The following is a 20,629-nucleotide window of genomic DNA, read 5'->3' on the forward strand; positions in this document are numbered from 1 at the left end:
TGTAGGGAACTGAACTGATGAATGGAGGAGCTCTGTCTCGTGAGATTGCAGCCTATGCTCATGGTTTCAGAAGCACAGAGCTCCTCCTAGCCGCGGGCCTGTGACAACTAAGCCCCAGTGCATTCCAAAAAAAATAGTGAGGAGCTACTGGGGGCAGGGTCACATGCAGCATTTGGCCCCACAGTCCGATCTGCCTCCCGGGAAACTTCTCAATTACTTTAATGGCCAATCCGCCTACGCGGGGGAGGAATGTTGCTCTTCCTACCAGCAATGGATCTCTTCCTGCTAGCGATGGATCTCTTCCTGTCAGCGATGTATCTCTTCCTGCCTGTGATGGATCTCTTCCTGCCTGTGATGGATCTCTTCCTGCCTGTGATGGATCTCTTCTTGTCAAAGATGTATCTCTTCCTGTCTGCAATGGACCTCTTCATGTCTGTGATGGATCTCTTCCTGCCTGCGATGGATCTCTTCCTGCCTGCGATGGATCTCGTCCTGCCTGCGATGGATCTCTCCCTGCCTGCGATGGATCTCTTCCTGCCTGCGATGGATCTTTTCATATCTGCAATTGATCTTTTCCTGCCAGTGATGGATCTCTTCCTGTCTATGATGGATCTCCTCCTGCCTGCGATGGATCTCATCCTGCCTGTGATGGATCTCGTCCTGCCTGCGATGGATCTCATCCTGCCTGCGATGGATCTCTGATCATTACAAAGGTGACAAAGATACATATAATCCTAGATCTCTTCAGCTATTTTAAGATATTAGAGGTACAGTATACACAATTGCAGAGGTCTTCATTTCACTGGTCCTTGTAACTCACAAGTTAAAAACTGAACCTCTTATTAAATATCCATTGTTCAAGGTCACACTGAACAACAGAGTTTCAATGATTAACATCACATTGGAGTCCTATTTTTAAAATCTTTCCTTTAAAAATTGCCCAATTTAGGGGAACATTGCTAAAAAGGAGAAATCCGCACAAACATTAACATTTTAAAAATCCAATGTATCAATACATTGTGCTCTACCCCCTATCCTTAATCTACTGTACATTGTTTGTCTGTTCCCTTCCTCTGCTTCACTGGTATGGATATTAGCATTTAACAGCACTTCATCTACACAATTATAAAATATGGGAGATTGGCTTGTGCCCGGCCCCTTAGCTTGATGCTTGCTCTCTAGCTAAAGAGAGAAACTCAAGGCATCGTAGCATTGCATGATGGGACAGGTACTTCATAGAGTAAGGATAGGTACATACTGTACCACACTATGGGCCTCATTCAGGCCCGCTCGCAAGTGCTGAGCGCTCGCAAGAGGGTCGATGTTTAGGCCCTGCACACGCGCAGCGGCCGCACTGCACGTTCGCAAGCCCCAGAGCGAGAGAGAAATTCTCTCACTCCGGAGCTCACTGCAAAAGGGGCGGCTGTCGATGTTGATCGACAGCTCGACCCGTTTTGTAGACGTGGCGGTGGGGTGGTTTCACAAACGGAGGCGTTCCTTAAGGAACGCCTGACGTTTTGTGGGCGGCCGCACTGACATCAGCAGTGATGTCAGTGGGGAGCTTCCTGCTCGATCAGAGCAGGAAGCTCCCTGGGGCTTGCGGTTGCCGAGACCCAACCTTAGGGTCTCGTCACAAGCCCCGATGACCATCGCGACCATCAACCTGGTCGGTCGCTAAAGCTGTGGGTGGTAACCCACAGCTTAGCTAGCGACCAGGAGGCCGCACTTCAAAAGAGAAGCGGCCGCCCACATTCAGAACGAGCGCTCGCATTATGCGAGCGCCTCTGAATGTGGGCCTATGTGTGTACCCAGCGGCGGGACGACGATATGGAACGATACATCACACCGTATGTACACACAGCCTACTGCTGTGTATGATGGGGCGATGTGCCCTTCCATGCTGTGTCGTTAGGAGCAAATTGCTGATCATCAGTTAAGAGTAGCCGGGCGAAATTAGTGATTAACACATTTGAAACCTACAGGTAGTGCCAGATTTGCCATACATCACATAGAGAACCACTGGAACAGTTGATGTGAAAGGGCCGGATGGGCGATAAAGCAACACTGCAATTAGCGGGCGTAATAAAAATGTTATTATATGTTTTTCTTGAATTGAGGTTCTCTTTTTCAGTCCTTTCATCCTGTGGAAATGTTTATAAAGTAATTCCCAAAAGTCAAAAATAATATTTGCATATTAGATCAGTTTGTATTTTTAGATTTATACATCCTGTATTATATTTCTCAGTCATGGTCCGTATAAAACATCTGCTTGCAGTTTACATTTGATGCAAGTACAGCGTATACATATTGTTTTCCCATCATTAATAACTGATATTGAGACTTATCTAATCTGATCCTACAATGCCAGAGATAAAACAGATGAGTTTTGTTTAACTTTTCCCATACTAATAACAACATGGAGATGAGAACGCCACCGATGATGCGATATGACTAAGAGTGTAGAGCAGAACACCCCTTCGCAGTTTCTGCCCAATGATTCGTCTATGGCGTGGATTGTCCTCCGCCACCTGTGTACTCAGGTGCTTAGCACATAGGGGTGCGATTCAGACCCGGACACTAAGCTGCGCTCTCACGCAACCAAATGGGGCTGGGTATGCAAATGCCGCGATCGCAATGTCTGGTGGAAGGACGCCCTCTATGTCTTAGAGAGCGACGGCAGTGAGCGCACACCGGAGTATAAAGACGCCCACCTTTCTTTCTTAGCACACGCCATCTGCAAGAAGTATATGATTAATCGGCTACATCGAGAGCCATCGGAGCTGCACGCAGCGCTTGAGGTAGACCCTACCCCACCGCAAGCAGGCTAAAATACAATCAAGTGACGTGTACAATGACGCTTCTTTGCTAATTATGCACACCCATTAAACTCCGTTTTGATGGCCAGACACGCCTGCGTTAGCACATCCACTGCCCCGTTCACAAGCACCTTCCCCTGTTACCACCCACAAACGGCGCTATCTGTCACTCAAATTAGCGTCCAGTCTGTGTACTACAAACGCACAATTCCCGAGAGCAGTGAGTGACTCGCGCATGCGCATATTGATGCATGCGCAAATGTGCGATTATTGGCCATAGCATGCATTCGTGGCTTAGCGCCCGGGTCTGAATCAGGCCCATAGTACCTAGTGGAGGGGAAGCAGGTGGGGAGCAGGTACAGCACCAGATCTAAGACCATTGAATGACACAAAATACTTTATGTACAGTTCTCTCTCCGGCACAGAAAGGGCCTGATTCAGAGATGGACGTTATTCCGATATTTACGCAGTTATGCGATTATTGGCTGATTGCATATGTGTCACGGCCGCACTGCGCACCCATAAAGGTACCTATGCGATGCCGCTCGCAATAAACGCAGGCGTATCCTGGCCATTTTCATCTGCGTCTGCAATCCCGTACGCATATAAAGTGGTTCCGACTTCTGAGCTCAGACAGCCATTCTGCGTGACCTTAGGACTACTCAGATTACCTGCGATGGCGGCTGCATATTTGTACGCACTTGCTTGGATCTACGAAGCCGCCAGTGGGTGCCTCAATACATTTCCTGCTGGCTACAGCATTAACGTATTTTAGCACAGCGTGCACAATCGCAGTGGCGAATACATTAGCGTATGTCTCTGAATCAGGCCCTACGCCTAATTTCAATACCAATTTCCTACTTGCCTCTGTACTGAGACTGCACCTGGCTAGTACCCCTTTTCCACCAAAAACCCAGGTCCGACCTGGGATTTTGGACATGGTTCCAACCCAGGTCAGACCCCATTTACACTGACTGCACCTTCGATCTGGGTTTTTCCCAGGTCAGCCCTGTTCACACTGAACCTGGGTCGGCACTGCTAAACTTGTGATGTCATAAAAAGTGGGAGGTGACTGCTCCACAACTACCAATCAGCTAATTTTAGGCATGACCCAGGTCTGTCTTTGTCTATTCTTCCGGGACTGTCGGGAGCCTCCCAAAAATCAGAGTAGGCAAGTCCTCCGCATTGTCTGCCGACCCCCCGCACCTGCACGTGAAAGTGGGTGGTTCGGGGGGCGATGACACGATTCGCGCTGAATCGTGTCATAGTATCGCCGCCCCCTGCTTTGTAACGCCGGTAATATTGGTATTATCGGCATTATAAAGCAGGGGGTGGCGCCGCAATGACGCGTTCTCACGGACACGCCCCCGCTCTGCCCACTTCAGCTGCCCCCACCTTCCCTGCTGCACCGACCTTGGTAAGTATGCCCAGGTCAGATAATCCGGGATGCGCCGTTTACACCATTACCCTGGTCCATCCTGGGTCCAACTTTGGTAGCTACCTAGGTTGGATTCCCGGGTCAAGCTTGATTCCCGGGTTATTTTTCAGGGACTCTTTTCCATTGAGCTGCGACCCGGGTAGACCCATCAATAACCCGGGTTATTGCAGCAGTGGAAAGGAGGTATTAGTAACTCCTATGGGCAGGGGCGTTTCTAGAAAGGATGTGGTCCATGTGCAGTCTCCGACACGGGCCCCCTCCTCTCTGCCTGGCGGCCTGCAGCTGAGCTATGCGCGGCCAGCGCCGGAGTTATAGTCTCTGGGCACTAGAGTGTGCCCAAAGTCTATAGTGTATGCGCAGGTCACCGGGAAAATGGCCACGGCGGCCATTTTCCCTGTACTGCGCATGCGCAAACGACGGGAAAATGGCCGCTAAGGCCATTTTCCAGTCGTTTTACAGCGCTGGACGCCCGCACCGATGTGGGACTTCGGAGAGGTAAGTATTATTATGGGTGCAGGGTGTGCGGTGTGGGGCCCCCCTGGACCCAGGGGCCCGTGTTCCCCACACACCCAGCACCCATTATAGATACACCCCTGCCTAAGGGGTGTGTTACAATATGTAATGTCAACAGTCAAAATATCGACATGGACGTTATGTCAAAGTTTTTTTTGTTTTTTACTAATTAAGCCCTGTCTATTTAAAAATTAACTGCCAACCTTGTGATTATCGACATACTTTAATGACATGTCCACATTCTGACTATTGACAATCTGCATGTGGACATCAGAAAATCAGCCTTATCTATTATCCATAGAGATGAGCGGTTCGGTTTTGCTGAAAACCGAACACACCCGGACTTTGGGTTTCTGAGTAGAAGTCGTGACTCGGGTCTTCTCGACAAGTTCGGAACGTGAATCTGAAAAACGGATCTTGCATATTTTGGATACATTGAAGTCCCTCCCTCATAATTTGAGGTGGTCAGAAATGACTGGAAGTGACTGGAGATGAATGTTATTGATGTTAATAATACTGTATGAACAAATACAGGTCCAAGTTACATGATTTTAGCTGTTTTATAAATTTTTGAAGAAATCCAAAACCGGACTAAGGGCCGATGGTCGGCCAGTGCGCACGCGCGGCGTGCGCAATGCGCATTCACGAGCCTCGGAGCGAGTGAGAACTTCACTCGCTCTGGGGCTCTCTGCAAAACGGGGTGGCTGTCGATGTTGATTGACAGCTCGCCCCATTTTGTAGGCGGGGAGGGGGGGTAGCTGGACAAACGGAGGCGTTCCCGAAAGCACGCCTGCCGTTTTTGGGGGCGGCCCTACTGACATCATTTGTGATGTCAGTAGTGGACTTCCTTCTCTATTAGAGCAGGAAGTTCAGTCGGGCTTACGGGTACCGAGACCCTACCACAAGAGTCTCGTCGCAAGCCCGATGGTCGCGATAATCGCGACCATCGCCAGGCCGCTCACAATGCGAGCGGCCTGGAGGCGGATTTAAAAATAAATAAAAATCCACCCTGATTCAGAGCGAGAGCCTCTGAATCAGGCCCTAAAACATTTCAGGGACAAAACACGGAGGGATGTGCACATCACTAATTACTTTCATATTGATAATATATACCTGGTAGGCTACTGTAGATCCCAATGTGAACTGTGATTTGTACCTGGAGGACAATACTGTATGTGCATTGCGCACCACCTCAAAACAACCTTGTATTACATCCACTTAAGACAGGAGCCCGTGCTTTGTCGCCTGTGGCTTTCTTTTTTACTATCAGGCCTGATTTATGCAAAGTGTGTGGATTATACATTTGAAGAAAGGCAACAATAATTGCATGTATTTATTTTGTTGTACTGTATTTCCCCGTTTAAGGGCGGATTGATCACCAAATTCCTTTTCTTTAATGCGGTTGGGATGTGATAACTATGCGACAACTTGCAATGCAGCAGTAAAAATAACTAGTTGCAAAGCTGGGGTGCAAGGACAGATCTTTCAAAAAAGACATGTCTTGGTGAAGGACTGGAAGCAACATTATAGCTATAATACCACTATCATTTTGCTTCTGGGTTCGGGCTCGGCAGCTGTACTGTGCCCGCACGGCCGTCGACCTGTGCATGCATCAGCGGGGGGAGGGGGGGTGACGGAGAGGGATCAGGACAATCCCTCTACAAAAATAATTTCAGAAGATGGCGTTAGCTGCCGGGGCCAAGCTCTGGAATGCTTTGCAATCTGGAGCTTGGTAAATCAGACCATTTAGTAGCCCCATACAACTTATGGGATGCACTGCTTAATACACAAAATGCAGGTATTAAAGCACCGCTGGCTGGTATCTGCTACAGCAGGGAAAGCTCTAAGGGCTATTGTCCATCTGCAGGACATCTCCAGCTTCAGCCTTATCATAACAGCAGTCTGCAGGTTTCGGGTGGGATGCCTCAAGCTCAAAATGTTGTCTAAACTACGAAAACTGCAGTTTTTGAAGGTTTCTGCTGCATTTCCCATATGCACCAAGCTCCCGAGGAAGCATGTACCCCAATAGATGGTGTTGCCTAATAGAAGGCTATGGGCTACTTTTCGCATTAGTCCTCAAGAAAGATCCAATAGGATCCTTCCCAGTGTCCCCCACAGAAGGACTCTCGGGTTATAAACCCGAAAGTCCTCACACCGCAAAAGATAGCTCTTATCGGAAGAGCAGTCCTTTGCAGTTTTAATATCAAAACTACATGCATACAGTGTTACTAAACATACGATTAGTGGCTGGATGCATCGCATTCAAAAGGCGATGCTTGACACATCCCGCCCTTACTGACACTGCATACGTCTAAATATCCCATATTGAAAATGTTTTTCAAATTAGACCACACCCCTAATACGCCCTAACCATCCCCCCTTCCATCCTCCTTCATGCAACTCACTCTGCCTCCTTCTTCTCTTCAAAAATTGAGGAAATTCATCACAAAATCTCCTCCGATCTCCCCACTGCAGCCCCACCTTCCCCACAATCTACTCCCCATGTCTACCCAACCTTGTGCTCCTTCTGCCCCACCGTGGGTCCACTCCCTCATATTATACTCTCCCCCTCCACCTGCCCCCTTGACCCCCTCCCTTCTCGCCACCTCCACTCCCTCTCTGCCACTGCCTGCTCCCACCTTGCTTACCTCTTCAATTTATCTCTCTCCACCGGCATCTTTCCTTCGCCGTTCAAACATGCTCTTGTCAAACCTGTTCTAGAAAAAAACAACCTCGACACCTCCTCACCTGCTAACTACCACCCCATTTGTCTTCTCCCTTTTGCCTCCAAACTACTTGAGCGGCTTGTCTACAACCACCTCACCAGCTACCTCTCTGACAACTCCATCGAAACTGCCTGATCAAAGTCACCAATGCTCATCCTCCTGGACCTCGCTGTGGCCTTCAACACCATAGATCATCCAGTCCTCCTACACACCCTTCAGACCATTGGCCTCTCTAATACCATCCGTGCCTGGTTCACCTCTTACATCACCAACTGCTCCTTTTCTGTGTCTACCTCTGTCTCCACTTCACTCCCTTCCATCCTTCCCGTTGGTGTCACGCTGGGTTCTGTCTTGGGCCCCCTGCTCTTTTCCCTGTACACCTCTTCACTGGGAGAACTCATCAGTTCCTTTGGCCTCCAATAATACCTCAATGCTGATGATTTGCAACTATATCTCTCCTCTCCTGACCTCTCCCCTTCTCGGGTATCCAGCTGCTTCTCCGCCATCTCGTCCTGGATGTCCGAGCACTCTCTGAAGCTCAACATGGACAAAATCGAACTCATCATCTTCCCCCCTAACAGAGACTCCACCTCCACCAATCTCTCTGTTGACAATACCATCATCTCCCCTGTTCCCCAACTTCGCTGCTTGGGTGTCACCCTTGATTCCACCCTCTCCTTCACCCCCCACATTCAATCTATGTCTCAATTCTGTTGGTTCCAGCTATGCAATATCACTCGCATTAGGTTATTCCTCTCTCAGAATGCTACCAACCTGATTATTCACTCACTAATTATTTCTCATCTTGACTAGTGCAACCTTCTCCTCTCTGGCCTCCAACGTTCCCATCTTGCTCCCCTCCTATCTGTTCTCAATGCTGCAGCTAGACTTATCTTCCTCTCCGGCTGTACCACTTCCACCACTCCCCTGTGCCGAAAACCTGTACTGGCTCCCATTCCCACACAGAATTCTCTTCAAGCTCCTCACCATCACATACAATGCCCTCTCTAACTCTACAACCTCATCTCCTTACATACTGCTTCCCACCCCTTCCGGTTGGCCAATGATTGTTGCCTCTCCTCTACCCTGGTTACTGCATCTCACGCTTGAATCAAAGCTTTTGCCCGTGTGGCCCTCCTTCACCGTAATGAACTCCTTCGCTAGATTAGGCTCTCCCCAACCTTGCATAGCTTTAAATGTGCACTGAAAACCCACCTGTTCATCAGAGCATACCCTTCCACCACACCATGTTACCAGGTCGCTCTCCCTCCTGCCTCAGCCATCTCTACCTCGCCTACTTCCTGCACTCAGGTCCCCCTCTACACACTCATGCCTCTTGTCATCTGTCTGTCTTCCCTCTCCCCTAGATTGTAAGCTCCTAGGAGCAGGGTCCTCCTACCTCCTGTTCTCACAGCCCTCTTCTCTAGCACTTCAATGACAGCCTTCACCTTCCCAACTATATTGTGTATGGAGAATTGTGTATGGAGAATTGTTACTTGTGCTCTGTTTATGTTTTGGTTACTGTATTGTAATGTAATGTTCTGAGTACCCTGTACTGTCCTACTGCTGCCATATGTATGTGCTGCAGACCACTTGTGGTGCCTTATAAATAAGATGTAATAATAATAACCACACCTTGAACTGCCATTTCACGCCCATTTATAGCAAGGACACACCTCTCCTCCTACATGCCATTCTCTTTTCCCCCTCCATATTTAGGGGGATGCAATCGGGAAGCCGGCTAACGTAAGCCCGACAGCCGGCTTCCCGACTGCTTTATCCTGGCGTGGGTTAAATGACGCCTGTCATTTTTCCGATACCGGGAGACTGGCGCCCGGCATCCCGATCGAAGGGATGCCGGGCGCCGCGAGCGGACAGCCGCGGGGGAGGGGGGAGGGTTAGGTTTAGGGCCCCCCAGGGGGACTTAGGGTTAGGCACCCCCGGGGGGAGGTTAGGGTTAGGCACCCCTAAGGAGGGTTAGGGGGTTTAGGTTAGGTTAGTAAGTATTCACCTACGGACGATCGGGATTTCCAGCACTGTCGACCTGCCGCTGCCGGGATCTCTTCATTTGTTTGCCTGCCACTGATGGGATTCGAACTCCCGGCCATGCGACCGGTGGTATTTCATACCGCTTCCTATTTAGGGATTGTTTGGACATATGCAAATACCCACAGACATTATTCCAAGCTGTATGTACGACTAAAGTAGGACTAAACAATTTATTTTTCTCCAGATAATTATTGACAATCAACATTGTTGCCATACTGTAGCATGCACTGTTTCTGATTTTTATATGTCTATATACTGTTCTTTTTATTTCATTTTTTGCACAGGAACATAGACAAATTTTCTAGTTGTCAAATTCAGTTGTAAAGAATATTAAAATGCCTTTGGTTTCCCTCACTCCAATACTCAGCAGGACACTTGAGCTAATGGATATGTACTAGACAAGCCTGGAGCTTTTATGTCTTTCTGTAAATACCTTACTTTGCTGAGCAGAGAAAAACAGCTTTCTGCTTAGCTGAGGCTTCAAACATTACCACCCAGCGCTAATATAGTATGTGAGATTGAGAAACGCCAGACGAGCATAGTATGTGCCCTCACTATGCAGGATAAAGCCTAGGTAAGTCTCGCCACTGCTGGGGGGGATATTTACTAAATTGCTGGTTTTTAGAAGTGGAGATGTTGCCCATAGCAACCAATCAGATTCTACTTAACATTTATGTAACACCTTCTAGAAGATAATATAGAAGATAATAGCTAGAATCTGATTGGTTGCTATGTGCAACAACTCTACTTTAGTAAATATATACCCCCTGGTCTCTTGTCACTGCCATGGGCAACGCTCGTTCCTAAAACAAGGTCAAAGTCAGACCAGCTTGTTTTTTCCTACTAAACAATACAGGCTGTGTCTTAAAACATTGTGTGCCCTTAAGACCTAATCAAGTTCATTTTCATTAATTAGCTTTAAGAACAAAGGCGCAGTAATTATACAGCAGTGATAATTTGTAGGAAAAGTCTTATCTGTCCGTATGTTGAGTTTTTGAGGATTAAATGTGCAAAATAGACTGACAGGGCCAAGACGGAGACGCTGACGCGATTCCGGCGGGTTAGCCCGTAGCCAAGTTGGTTGTACCTTTTAAATTGTTGCCGCTTTAAAAATATAGGTCAATTCTCCGGACTTGCATCCTTGCCTGCATCTCGTGGGTATTACATAAGTCTCAAAGGGTCCAATACAGAGTTAAAAGCAAATCGGCCGCAATTGCTTCCGCACTGGGCGGACAGATCTAAAGGTGCATTTTCGCCCATAAGCTGACGCATCTCTGTTCATGCAACATACAACCTGCAATTCCATCAACATGCCCTAACTAAACTTAGCTTGCGTCCGATCACGCAAGTGTATAAGCGACTGAGTCGTGTGCAATTCTGAATAGGTATGTAAGCTCAGATACGGAGCAGTGTGAAGTGCGAAAATGTGCAAAATTTGCTCCGCAAATGGACATGCGTTCATCTCTGCCTCAGCCTCACGGTGTCTATTTTGCAAATATAGCTCCAATATCTAACACTGGGTTAGAAGTACTCTGCAACAGCGCACCTAAGGGGGGGGTTTGTGTCCAGTTGTCGGAGGTCAAGTCACCGATGCTGGATGCAGTCCTCTGTCTACATCTGGACTTCAAATGCATGTGAAAAAAAAATCTAAATTATCATGAAATCCATATAGGTTATATACAGTAGGGACATATTTAACAAATATGTGGGGCAAGCCCAGAAAAGTAAAATCCCTTATCGATATATTTCGTGCCAATTTGGAATTTTATTCTGGGGCAATTTAACATTGGTGGATGTAGTTAGTTTCCTGACGTCAGGATCCCGGACGTCGATATACCGACGCCAGAATCCCGCTGCCCGCCATAATGGCGCCACCAGTATCCCAAACGACATTAAGATACCATCGTCGGCATCCTGACCCCCGCCATCCTGATCGTCCACACCCGGGCAAGTATATAATTTGCCCCAGGATGGGGGGGTAAGTTTTAGGCACCCCCGGGGAAGAGATTGGGGTTAGGCACCCCTCCGGGAGGGTTATGCTACAGGGAGGGAGGTTAGGGTTAGACAACCCTCCTGGAAGGGTTAGGTTTAGGGCGCAGGAAGGGGGTTAGGGTTAGGCACCACCGGTGGAAGGTTATGGTTAGGCACCATCGGGGAGAGGTTAGGGTTAGGCACCACCGGAGGGAGGTTAGGGTTAGGCACCACCGGAGGGAGGTTACGGTTAGGCACTAAAGGAGGGTTAGGGGGGGGAGAGGGGAGGGTTAGGATACTTACCAGTCCCAGTCGGGATTGTAGATCATCCGGTGGAAATAAAAAGTTTGAACCGATAACTAGGCGCGCACGAGCAATGATTACCGGAGAGGGATCCTACAAATAGGCTACAATAGGCTAACGCCATTAGCTGATTGGACTAAACCAAGTACAGCAAAGCTTTTTGGAACTGACTAAATAGGGCTTTTTTTTTGCAGTCCTCATAAACAGTTATGGGGGACTGGTTTTGGGATCGTAGAGCGGGGGACTGTAGCAGATTTCCCCCACATCTGCTGCGGTACCCCCTTGTTACACAACCCTGGTACTAAAAGTGTGGCAATCCCTGAAAACAGTTTTTTCTTGAGGTTGATAAATAGGCCCCCTGATCTTGGTAGCAATGCCTGTATGCGCAGAATTCCAAAGTGGTCTCACACAGGCTTCAGAAAGCTCAAAACAATTACAGTGGGCTCCTTAGTGTCACCTAACTACAAGTGAGCCCATAGAGGATTCCTCCCAGCTGTCTGTATTGAGGCGGGAGCACAGTTCCCATCTAAGGGACCTCTTCCTGCTATCCTTATTGGAGAAGCTTTGTCCCAAGCACCAGAAGTTGGGGGTATGCAGAGCAGAGCAGTTGCTATGCATTCTTGGCACTGTTGCACAGGGGTGCCAAGAGGAGAGAGGACGAGTTCTAATTATCTGGACCCTGGCTTGTATAAATGTCCCAGCAGGGACCCGGGCCAGCTGTGCAGGGGGAAGACTTCATCTCTCCTTGGTGCACGCATGGTAGTTTTTCATTATTTTTTTTATGGGTGGGCGTGGCCATGTCCCCATGATATGACCACGTCTCCCCATCACTCGTCATTGCTCAGCCCTGCTGGTGCGCATGGCAATGAATGAGTGTTAGGAGGGAAGGAGGCGGGGGGAAGGTATGCACCAGTGTGTCCACACCCTCATCATGCTGTGACCACGCACCCTGCCCTGATTGTTGTCTCTTCAAAGTTTTGAGGTAGTAAGACAACACGTGAAAGCTGTCCTTGAGAAATGCAGGTGTGAGGTCCTTTGTTATGTATGAGAATCCAATGTAGGGTTTGTAGAGCACATCTTCACCTGAAACAGTCTGCTGTGGCAATGACTGGGAGATGTTTGGTTTTCCACTAAGTAAATGGGATCACTAGATACAGTAAGGTTCATACAGAGGCATAACTGGGCACATCAGCGCCCTGTGCCGGCCGTGCCTACCGAGCGTGTGATGGCATGACATTGCCCGCATGATGTCGTGCAAAGGGGGCGTGACCAGCAGCTCCGGTAAGTGCTGACCTCAGGTCGCCCAATCGGCTGCATATAGTGTGCAGGGTTCCCGTCTGGAGCGTCCAAAGGATGCCCCAAGTGTGCTGCAGCAGCAATCCCGGCTGCAGGGTGCCATTCCGGGCCATTGGGTGGCGACGGTCACTGCGGGATACTTGTATGCCTTTCTGGGCGGCCGGGAACAGCACCCGATTTTTGGCAGTCTCCCAGCCTTTGCTGGAGGGGAGGCAAATATGAATAGTGGGCCTATTATAATTAGGGATGGACAAAAGTCCAAGAAAGATGATGTTTGTCCATGAAAGATGATGTTTTGCCTCTTTCTGAGACCCGATTTTTGGCGGAAAAAATCCAAACTTTGTGGGAAAATCCGAACTAATCCGAGCCTGCACATCCCTAATTATAATATCTGTTCCTGCCACAATTGCGCTTCCTGTTATTATGTACTTACAGCTCTGCATTACACGGGAATTCCTAGGCCCTTAGTGCAGGTCAGAATTATCTTGCAAGTGAAAAGGAGAAAGAGTGTAAGAAAATGAATAAATAATTTGACAGTGATTTAATTAATAATTACATATTGCTCTGGTTCACCCAAGAAGGCAAAAGCGTTAAGCTCGCAGTGAAATATCTGCCAGTTCTCGTTAATTTGCATCAGCGCGAATCATAACCATTTGGAAACAGACAGGGGGCATTGTGGGGAATAATAGATGTCGCTTAAGATCCGGAATTGTTTTCAAAGCTGATTTTTTTATTTTATTTTATTTTTATCAGTTGCAGAAATAAAACGGAGCTTTAGTTCATCCCACACAGATAATTGCAAAAGCAATTCCACTTATAACTAAGGCCTACTGGAGTATGTTGGGAGTAGGATGGAAAGTGGGTGCACTACATTACTACAAAGAAAGATTAATACACATTTCCATGTTAGAGGCACCGCTAATGGCATTGGGAGTCCTATTCTAGTCACACTAACCAGTTCTATTGCTGTATGTGATGAGAGCTAAATTATGGCAGGGACAAAGTTTTATTCTGTTTAATACATCAATGCTGGGTACACACTACAGGGCATATTTATTAACATTCTTTTTACTAAAATAATGTGAAAACTTTTTTTCACACCCTTTTCACATTATTTTAGTATCACAGAAATTTAGAAAAGGGCAATTGGAGTAGTTTTCATTAAAAATTATTCCAATCCCTTCAATTCACACATTTTTAGTAAGCAGATCGCATTTCCCATACTTGAAATGGAAAATGTGATCTGCACAGATTTACGAAAAATATATTGTGAAAACATACCGGGAGGGAGCCCTGTGATAATAACGCCACCTGGAGATGGCATTGTTGGGGCTTTACCCTAGTTCCCCGACTCTGACAGGCAGGGCCAGGAGCCGACCCTTGTGATCAGCTGTGTGGTCTAAATAGACTACAAGTTGATCACTGTAAAAAAAAAAAAATAGTTAAAAAAACCCCACTTACCTGCATCCAGGGACCGGTGATCTGTGCTCCGGTGAGGTCCTCTCTCTGGGGCTCCGATCAGCTGCTCTTCGTGCTCCTGCACTGTGACCCTGGTCAGCTGCTGCATAGAGCAGCTGAACGGGGTCACAGTGCATGATCCGGGAGACCAGCTGACTGGAGCTCCAGGGAGAGGACCTCAGATGACAGGGGTAAGTGTAAGCTGAGTGGGGGGGAGGGGCTGCCAAGGGGGGTACGGTCACGGAGGGTGCGGGGGATGGTTGCGGTATCCGGCGGCGGCACTTGCGCAGACACATTCCCCCTGTATTTTTCCAAAATATTCAGAGAGAAGTGTGTGGACGGGATTCACATGGACTGAGCTTATCGCGAGCTCTGTCCCTGCATGCGGATGTTAAGTCATCCATGTGATATTTCCTAAATTCGCAATACAACCGTATTTAGGATTGTAGTAAATAGGGGCCTATGCGAATTTCGGTCCAGCATGGCTATATTTGTCCAATAGGGCCGATAATTGTATAGTGTGTTTGCAGCACCAGGGCCCAATGGTCGGTCTAAAACCCATCGGATCGGCTGCCAATATACGTATCGTGCGCTGTACACGCTATTTTTGTCCCGGCATTTTGGTATCATTCAGAAAGTGTATTGTGTGTGGACCTTGGCCCAATGTCTGCTAATTAGTTATCATTTCCCTACGGAGACGAGATGATTGGAATTAAAAGGATTGCATGGAACTAGACGGCTATCGTGTAGTGTGTACAATGGCCCTCATTCAGAGCCGCTCGTTAGCGGCAGTACGCTCGTTCCGAGCGATGTTTGCACATCTGCGCATGCGTACGGTTTTTAGTACGCATGCGCGAACCAGTCAGTGCGGCCGAAAATCGTTGGTACGCAATATAGCGAGGGCCTGCCAATTTGAGTGACAGAATGAGGCGTATGTGGGTGGTAACAGGGGAAGGTGCTTGAAAATGGGGAGTGGAGATCCGAACGCAGGCGTGCTTAAAGGTCAAAACGGGCGTTTTATGGGTGTGCATATTTAAAACAGCAGCGTCATTGACCACGTCACTGGGTTATTTTATAGCCAGAACTGCTCGCAAATTTGTGGTAGCAAACACCAACCACAAGAATAGCGAGCAGTTCATACGCTGGTCGATGTACTCGATTAATCTAATAAATAGCGGACATGACGTAGGATGCGAGCGGCCAGGGGGCGTTTTTAACAAATAAACGAGCGTATGTTTTGCTCGCTCGTTCAGACTTAGAGGTGTGAACAGACTGCAATGTGCGTACGGATCATTTGAATAGCCACCCCTTGTTTTTAAACGAGCGACCACAAATAGCGAACGGCTCTGAATGAGGGCCAATGTATGTATCGGTTTAGTCGTTAGCATCGTTGGGCAAAACTTTATAGTGTGTACCCAGCTAATTGGAAACAGGCAATAGAAAGATGATTGGAGCATACAGCAGGAGATTATGGGCCTGATTCAGAGATGGATGCAATTGCGATGTTTACACAGCTGAGTGATTATCGGTAATCTGAGCGCTGCACATGCGCTCTAGTTTAATTATCATTGTCGCTCACAGGGCCTGATTCAGCAAGGATCGCTGTTCTACAAATGCGCACGCAACGCAGTTGCTAATATCAGCGGTGATATGTAAATGTTTGCATTCGTATTGCGATCGCAACCTGACATAAGGATGCCCACGTCCCCTTACTCACATCCGTATACTTGGCCAACATAGCAAAACCATCGGTAACATTGAGTAACATCGGACCCATACGCACAGCTAAGGCAAAGTCAGACCTCACTCAGGAATTGCTAACTTCAGCGCACGCTATGAGGCCTCAGGCTGCGTATGGAACCGTGGATAATTTTTGCACGCCCATGCAACGGCGTTGAAACGCAATGGCACACCTGCGTTCTCCTGACCCCCCTTCCCCCTGTTACTACCCACAAATGGCACATCCTGTCAATCACTCTGCCATGGGTCTACATAGCCGTTGCGATCGCAGTCCCAGGTTCGCGCACTGCGATGCATACGCATGCGCAGTATTCAACAACCGGCCGACTGCGTGCGTATTAGCAACTGAGAACCTTGCTGAATTAGGCCCACAGTGATGATTTATTTGCAAAGTGATTGACAGGCAGGGACTGTTTGTGTGGCGGCAACAGGACTGGCAACTGGAGCGCAGGTGTGTCACCACCATTTCAATATGTATCTCAGCCTGTGACTGCATTCCATACGCAGTAAAAATGGCTTCTGCGTTTCAGTTCCTGCAGCTATTCTGCACGGTCATAGGTTTGCTTAGTAGGGTGATCATGGACTGACCTGCGACCAATGCTGAGTCTTTCTACCCAGTCCCTTGGATCTGCAAAGCCGCCGGTGGGAGTCTCAATACAAATCCAGGCGGCTGCGATATTTGTACAAATTCACAGCTGTGGTGGCATTGGCGTCCATCTCTGAATAGGGCCCTATATCATCAAATCATCTCAGTTACTTTAGAGGGATGGAGATTTTAAAAGTATGGCATCATGCAGTGAACAATGGCATACAAGCAAGGAAAAACAAACTGAGGAATTAGGACATATATTTTGCCATGTGACAGGAACCCCGGGACAGTGGAAGGTAAGGAAGCATGGATAGTGGATGGACATTAGGGCACCAGAATAGAGACATAACCTATATCGTCCTAGCCTACTATCCCGGAACGCCCGTGAGGCTCCCAAATCTCTGGTGGCGTAATGACACAAAAGAATGGAAACAAGGGAGACCCAGGGCTCTATTAACCCATGACTGGGTCCCTAAGCTTTCAGGTATTTTGGGCCCCCTCTGGCACTTCAAACTTTCACCTCATTGCGGCTGACAGCCTGACCCTGGTACAGTAGGTACTAGACCGCAGTACATAGCCCTATATCCATTTTGAGGGTCTCCTGAAGAAATCTGTTCACAATTTTTGTATATTTTTATAGCACGAGTTCAATACTGTAATATTTTGAAGTGAATAACGTTTTTATTAATTATTAAAAAACATAATTTATGGATAATTGTTTTAATATAAGTGACAATTTGTTTCACTGTAATAAGGAAGCAGTTAATTATGTTATTAATAGAGGTTATGTAAGATAATCCATTCATTGTAATTTATGTGGGGGTGTTAATACAAAAAAAAAAGATAATGAGAGGTGAAACAAAATTCTGAATAGTATATTTGTTTGGGGTATCCTTGCTCCGCACTCAGTGGTGGTTTGCTAGTGGGCGGCCAGAATCCCCGCAAGTCCTGCGGAATCTCCTGTCCCTCTGTGTGTTGAGGTCTGGAGGAGAGAGAACCTCTTCCAAAGTAGCCGTGGCAACAGCAGCTGTGATGGCGGTGGTCACGTGTCCTCTCATGGAGGAGTAACAACCCTGACGCTAGTTCGCTATTGGTCAGTGGCATTCCCCCTGCTTGTGCAGCGACAAACCCCAAATTCTTTAATGAATTTGGGGTTTGTTGATGCGAAGTTCCAGCCATGATAAATAACAGGTTAAGGGGTCTATGTACTAAGCAGTGATAAGTGACAGAGTGAAAAGTGATAAGTCTGTGATAAGTGCCAGCCAATCAGCTTCCAACTGTCATCTCACGGGCTGTGTTTGAAAAATGACAGTTGGGAGCTGATTGGCTGGCACTTATCACAGACCTATCACTTTTCGCTCTGTCACTTATCACTGCTTAGTACATAGACCCCAAAATCTTCTTTATTTTTTAATACTATAAAATGCAATAAGGTACAGACGCAAAATATTTACATTTCTTAAATGATTTGTTCATTTGTAGGACAGATATGTTTTGTAATGAGAAGGGCCCCAGTGCATGGAATGGCTGCATTCATGGATATTAGTTCAGCCTATGAAAGTGCTCTCCCAGATGTGTATACTTACCTACTCTCCCAGATTGTCTGGGAGACTTCATGCAGTAGTGGGTGTGGCCTGAGTACAACAATGAGATCATCGTGGCCCCTCCCATACTGCACAATGATGTATTTTGCATCATCCATTAGAACTTAATGCCCCCCCACACCACCACCATTACCCAGCACTTAGTACTAGGAGCTCTTCTGCAGGATCCTAAATATAGCGCTGTGTGCGGGCAAGAGCCCCTCAATTACATCGTTACTTTCTAGTGAATTGATATATGTGAGAGTTCAGCCCACACGAATGGCTGCCTCTAGTGTGACTCTCTCTCTGGACTTCTACTAAAACATTTAAAACTTTTCAACTTACAAATAATAAGTGTCAAAGGGCAGGATGCACCAATTATGAAAATGTGGCCAAAACTCAGAAAAATGCAATCTTCTGAGCTTTGGCTACATCTCCATATGTACCAACTCCGGAATGCTAAACTGTACATTCCGGAGCTTGGACCTGGTGGGTAACGCCAACAGAAGCCTTTGGGCTTCTTATCTAGTTTCTTATGAGAGGGACAAAATTAGATCCCTCCCAGTGTCCCCATGGCGGCGTTCTGTGCATGCAAGAGGGACTTCTGGGTAATAAACTCGGAAGTCCCTCTAGCATCCAGCTACTACAAAGGACAGTTTTTATCTGGAGAGCTGTCCTTTGTGATTTTAGAAAATACTAACGCCGGTATGTACCGTGCGCATATGTGTCCACTCACTTGAAATGTCTAGGAGGCTCCCTAATTTTCCCCGGTAATATTGTAAGACAGCCTCGCAGATCTGGGGTCTTGGTGACAGCATTCCCAGCACCCCGCTGCTCAATGGCACAAATCACCAGCATTGAGCAGCAGGGAATGGGGTTACAATGACGTAATTCAATGATACCCCCCTCCCATTTGAAGCTTCTCTCCTAGATATCCTAGGTACGAGAGAATTTAACAGTCGGCTAGTATGCCTGCGGGTCTATTCCCCAGCCATTGGGTCCTTAAAGCAGCACTCCATCTTTTGCTGCCATGTGAATGCCATGATCCAGATATCTCTTCTCCATGTGAAGATGTTGGTTTGATCTGACTGCCCTCAGTATAAATGCCCAGTTGTAAACAGTACAACGAGTTTTTAGAAGTGGAGATGTTGCCCATAGCAACCAATCAGATTCTAGCTATCATCTTCTAGAAAGTGCTAGTTAATGTTACAGTAAGTATAATCTGATTGGTTGCAATGGGCACATCTCCATTTCTAAAAACTCTAACTTTAGTACTGTAAATATACCCCTTAGCTTGAAAACTCATAACTTCAGGCCTAACAGCTTGGCTGCAAAAAGATATAGGCGTCTATTTACTAAGCAGTGTTAGGAGACAGAGTGAAAAGTGATAAGAAAGTGATAAGGTGCCAGCCAATCAGCTCCCAGCTGTCATTTTTCAAACATAGCCTGTGAGATGGCTGTTGGTAGCTGATTGGCTGGCACCTTATCACTTTTTTATCACTTTTCACTCACCTAACACTGCTTAGTAAATAGACCCCATATTGAGTGGTCCCGAGAGAACAGTAATTGGAAGAATAATAACATAAAAGAAATTTTATTAAAATTCTCAGATGTATGAGAGAGAGAGAACTATACAATAGATATGTCTGTTTGAAGATAATTCATATTGTAATATGTTGTGTTGATACATTCCCTTTATATAAGTAAAGTCGTGTTACAGATGTGTTTATGTAGAGAAAATCCCCACATGGGTAAAGTATTTATAGATTGCGTGTATATTTACTGTATGCATTAATGTGATTCGCCTAGAGAGTCCGCTTGTTAAACTTGGAGCGTTTAGGAAGCACCATCTGCGCGGTTGGTATGTACACACTGAATTGCACACTCATCCCCCGATAGCGATTCCTTCTCCTCTCCCTATAAACAACCCATTAACGTAAAATTTCAGAGAGCGGAGCTTGCTCACACCTCCAGGTTGAGGGGCAAGAGGGGGCACGAGCTACCAATTTTGGGGGTCTATTTACTAAGCAGTGTTAGGAGACAGAGTGAAAAGTGATAAGATAGTGATAAGGTGCCAGCCAATCAGCTCCCAACTGCCATCTCATAGGCTGTGTTTGAATAATGACAGTTGGCAGCTGATTGGCTGG

The sequence above is a fragment of the Taudactylus pleione genome, unplaced genomic scaffold, assembly GCF_031769625.1.
Source record: "Taudactylus pleione unplaced genomic scaffold, aTauple2 ptg000061l, whole genome shotgun sequence".
Taxonomy (NCBI): Eukaryota; Metazoa; Chordata; class Amphibia; order Anura; family Myobatrachidae; genus Taudactylus; species Taudactylus pleione.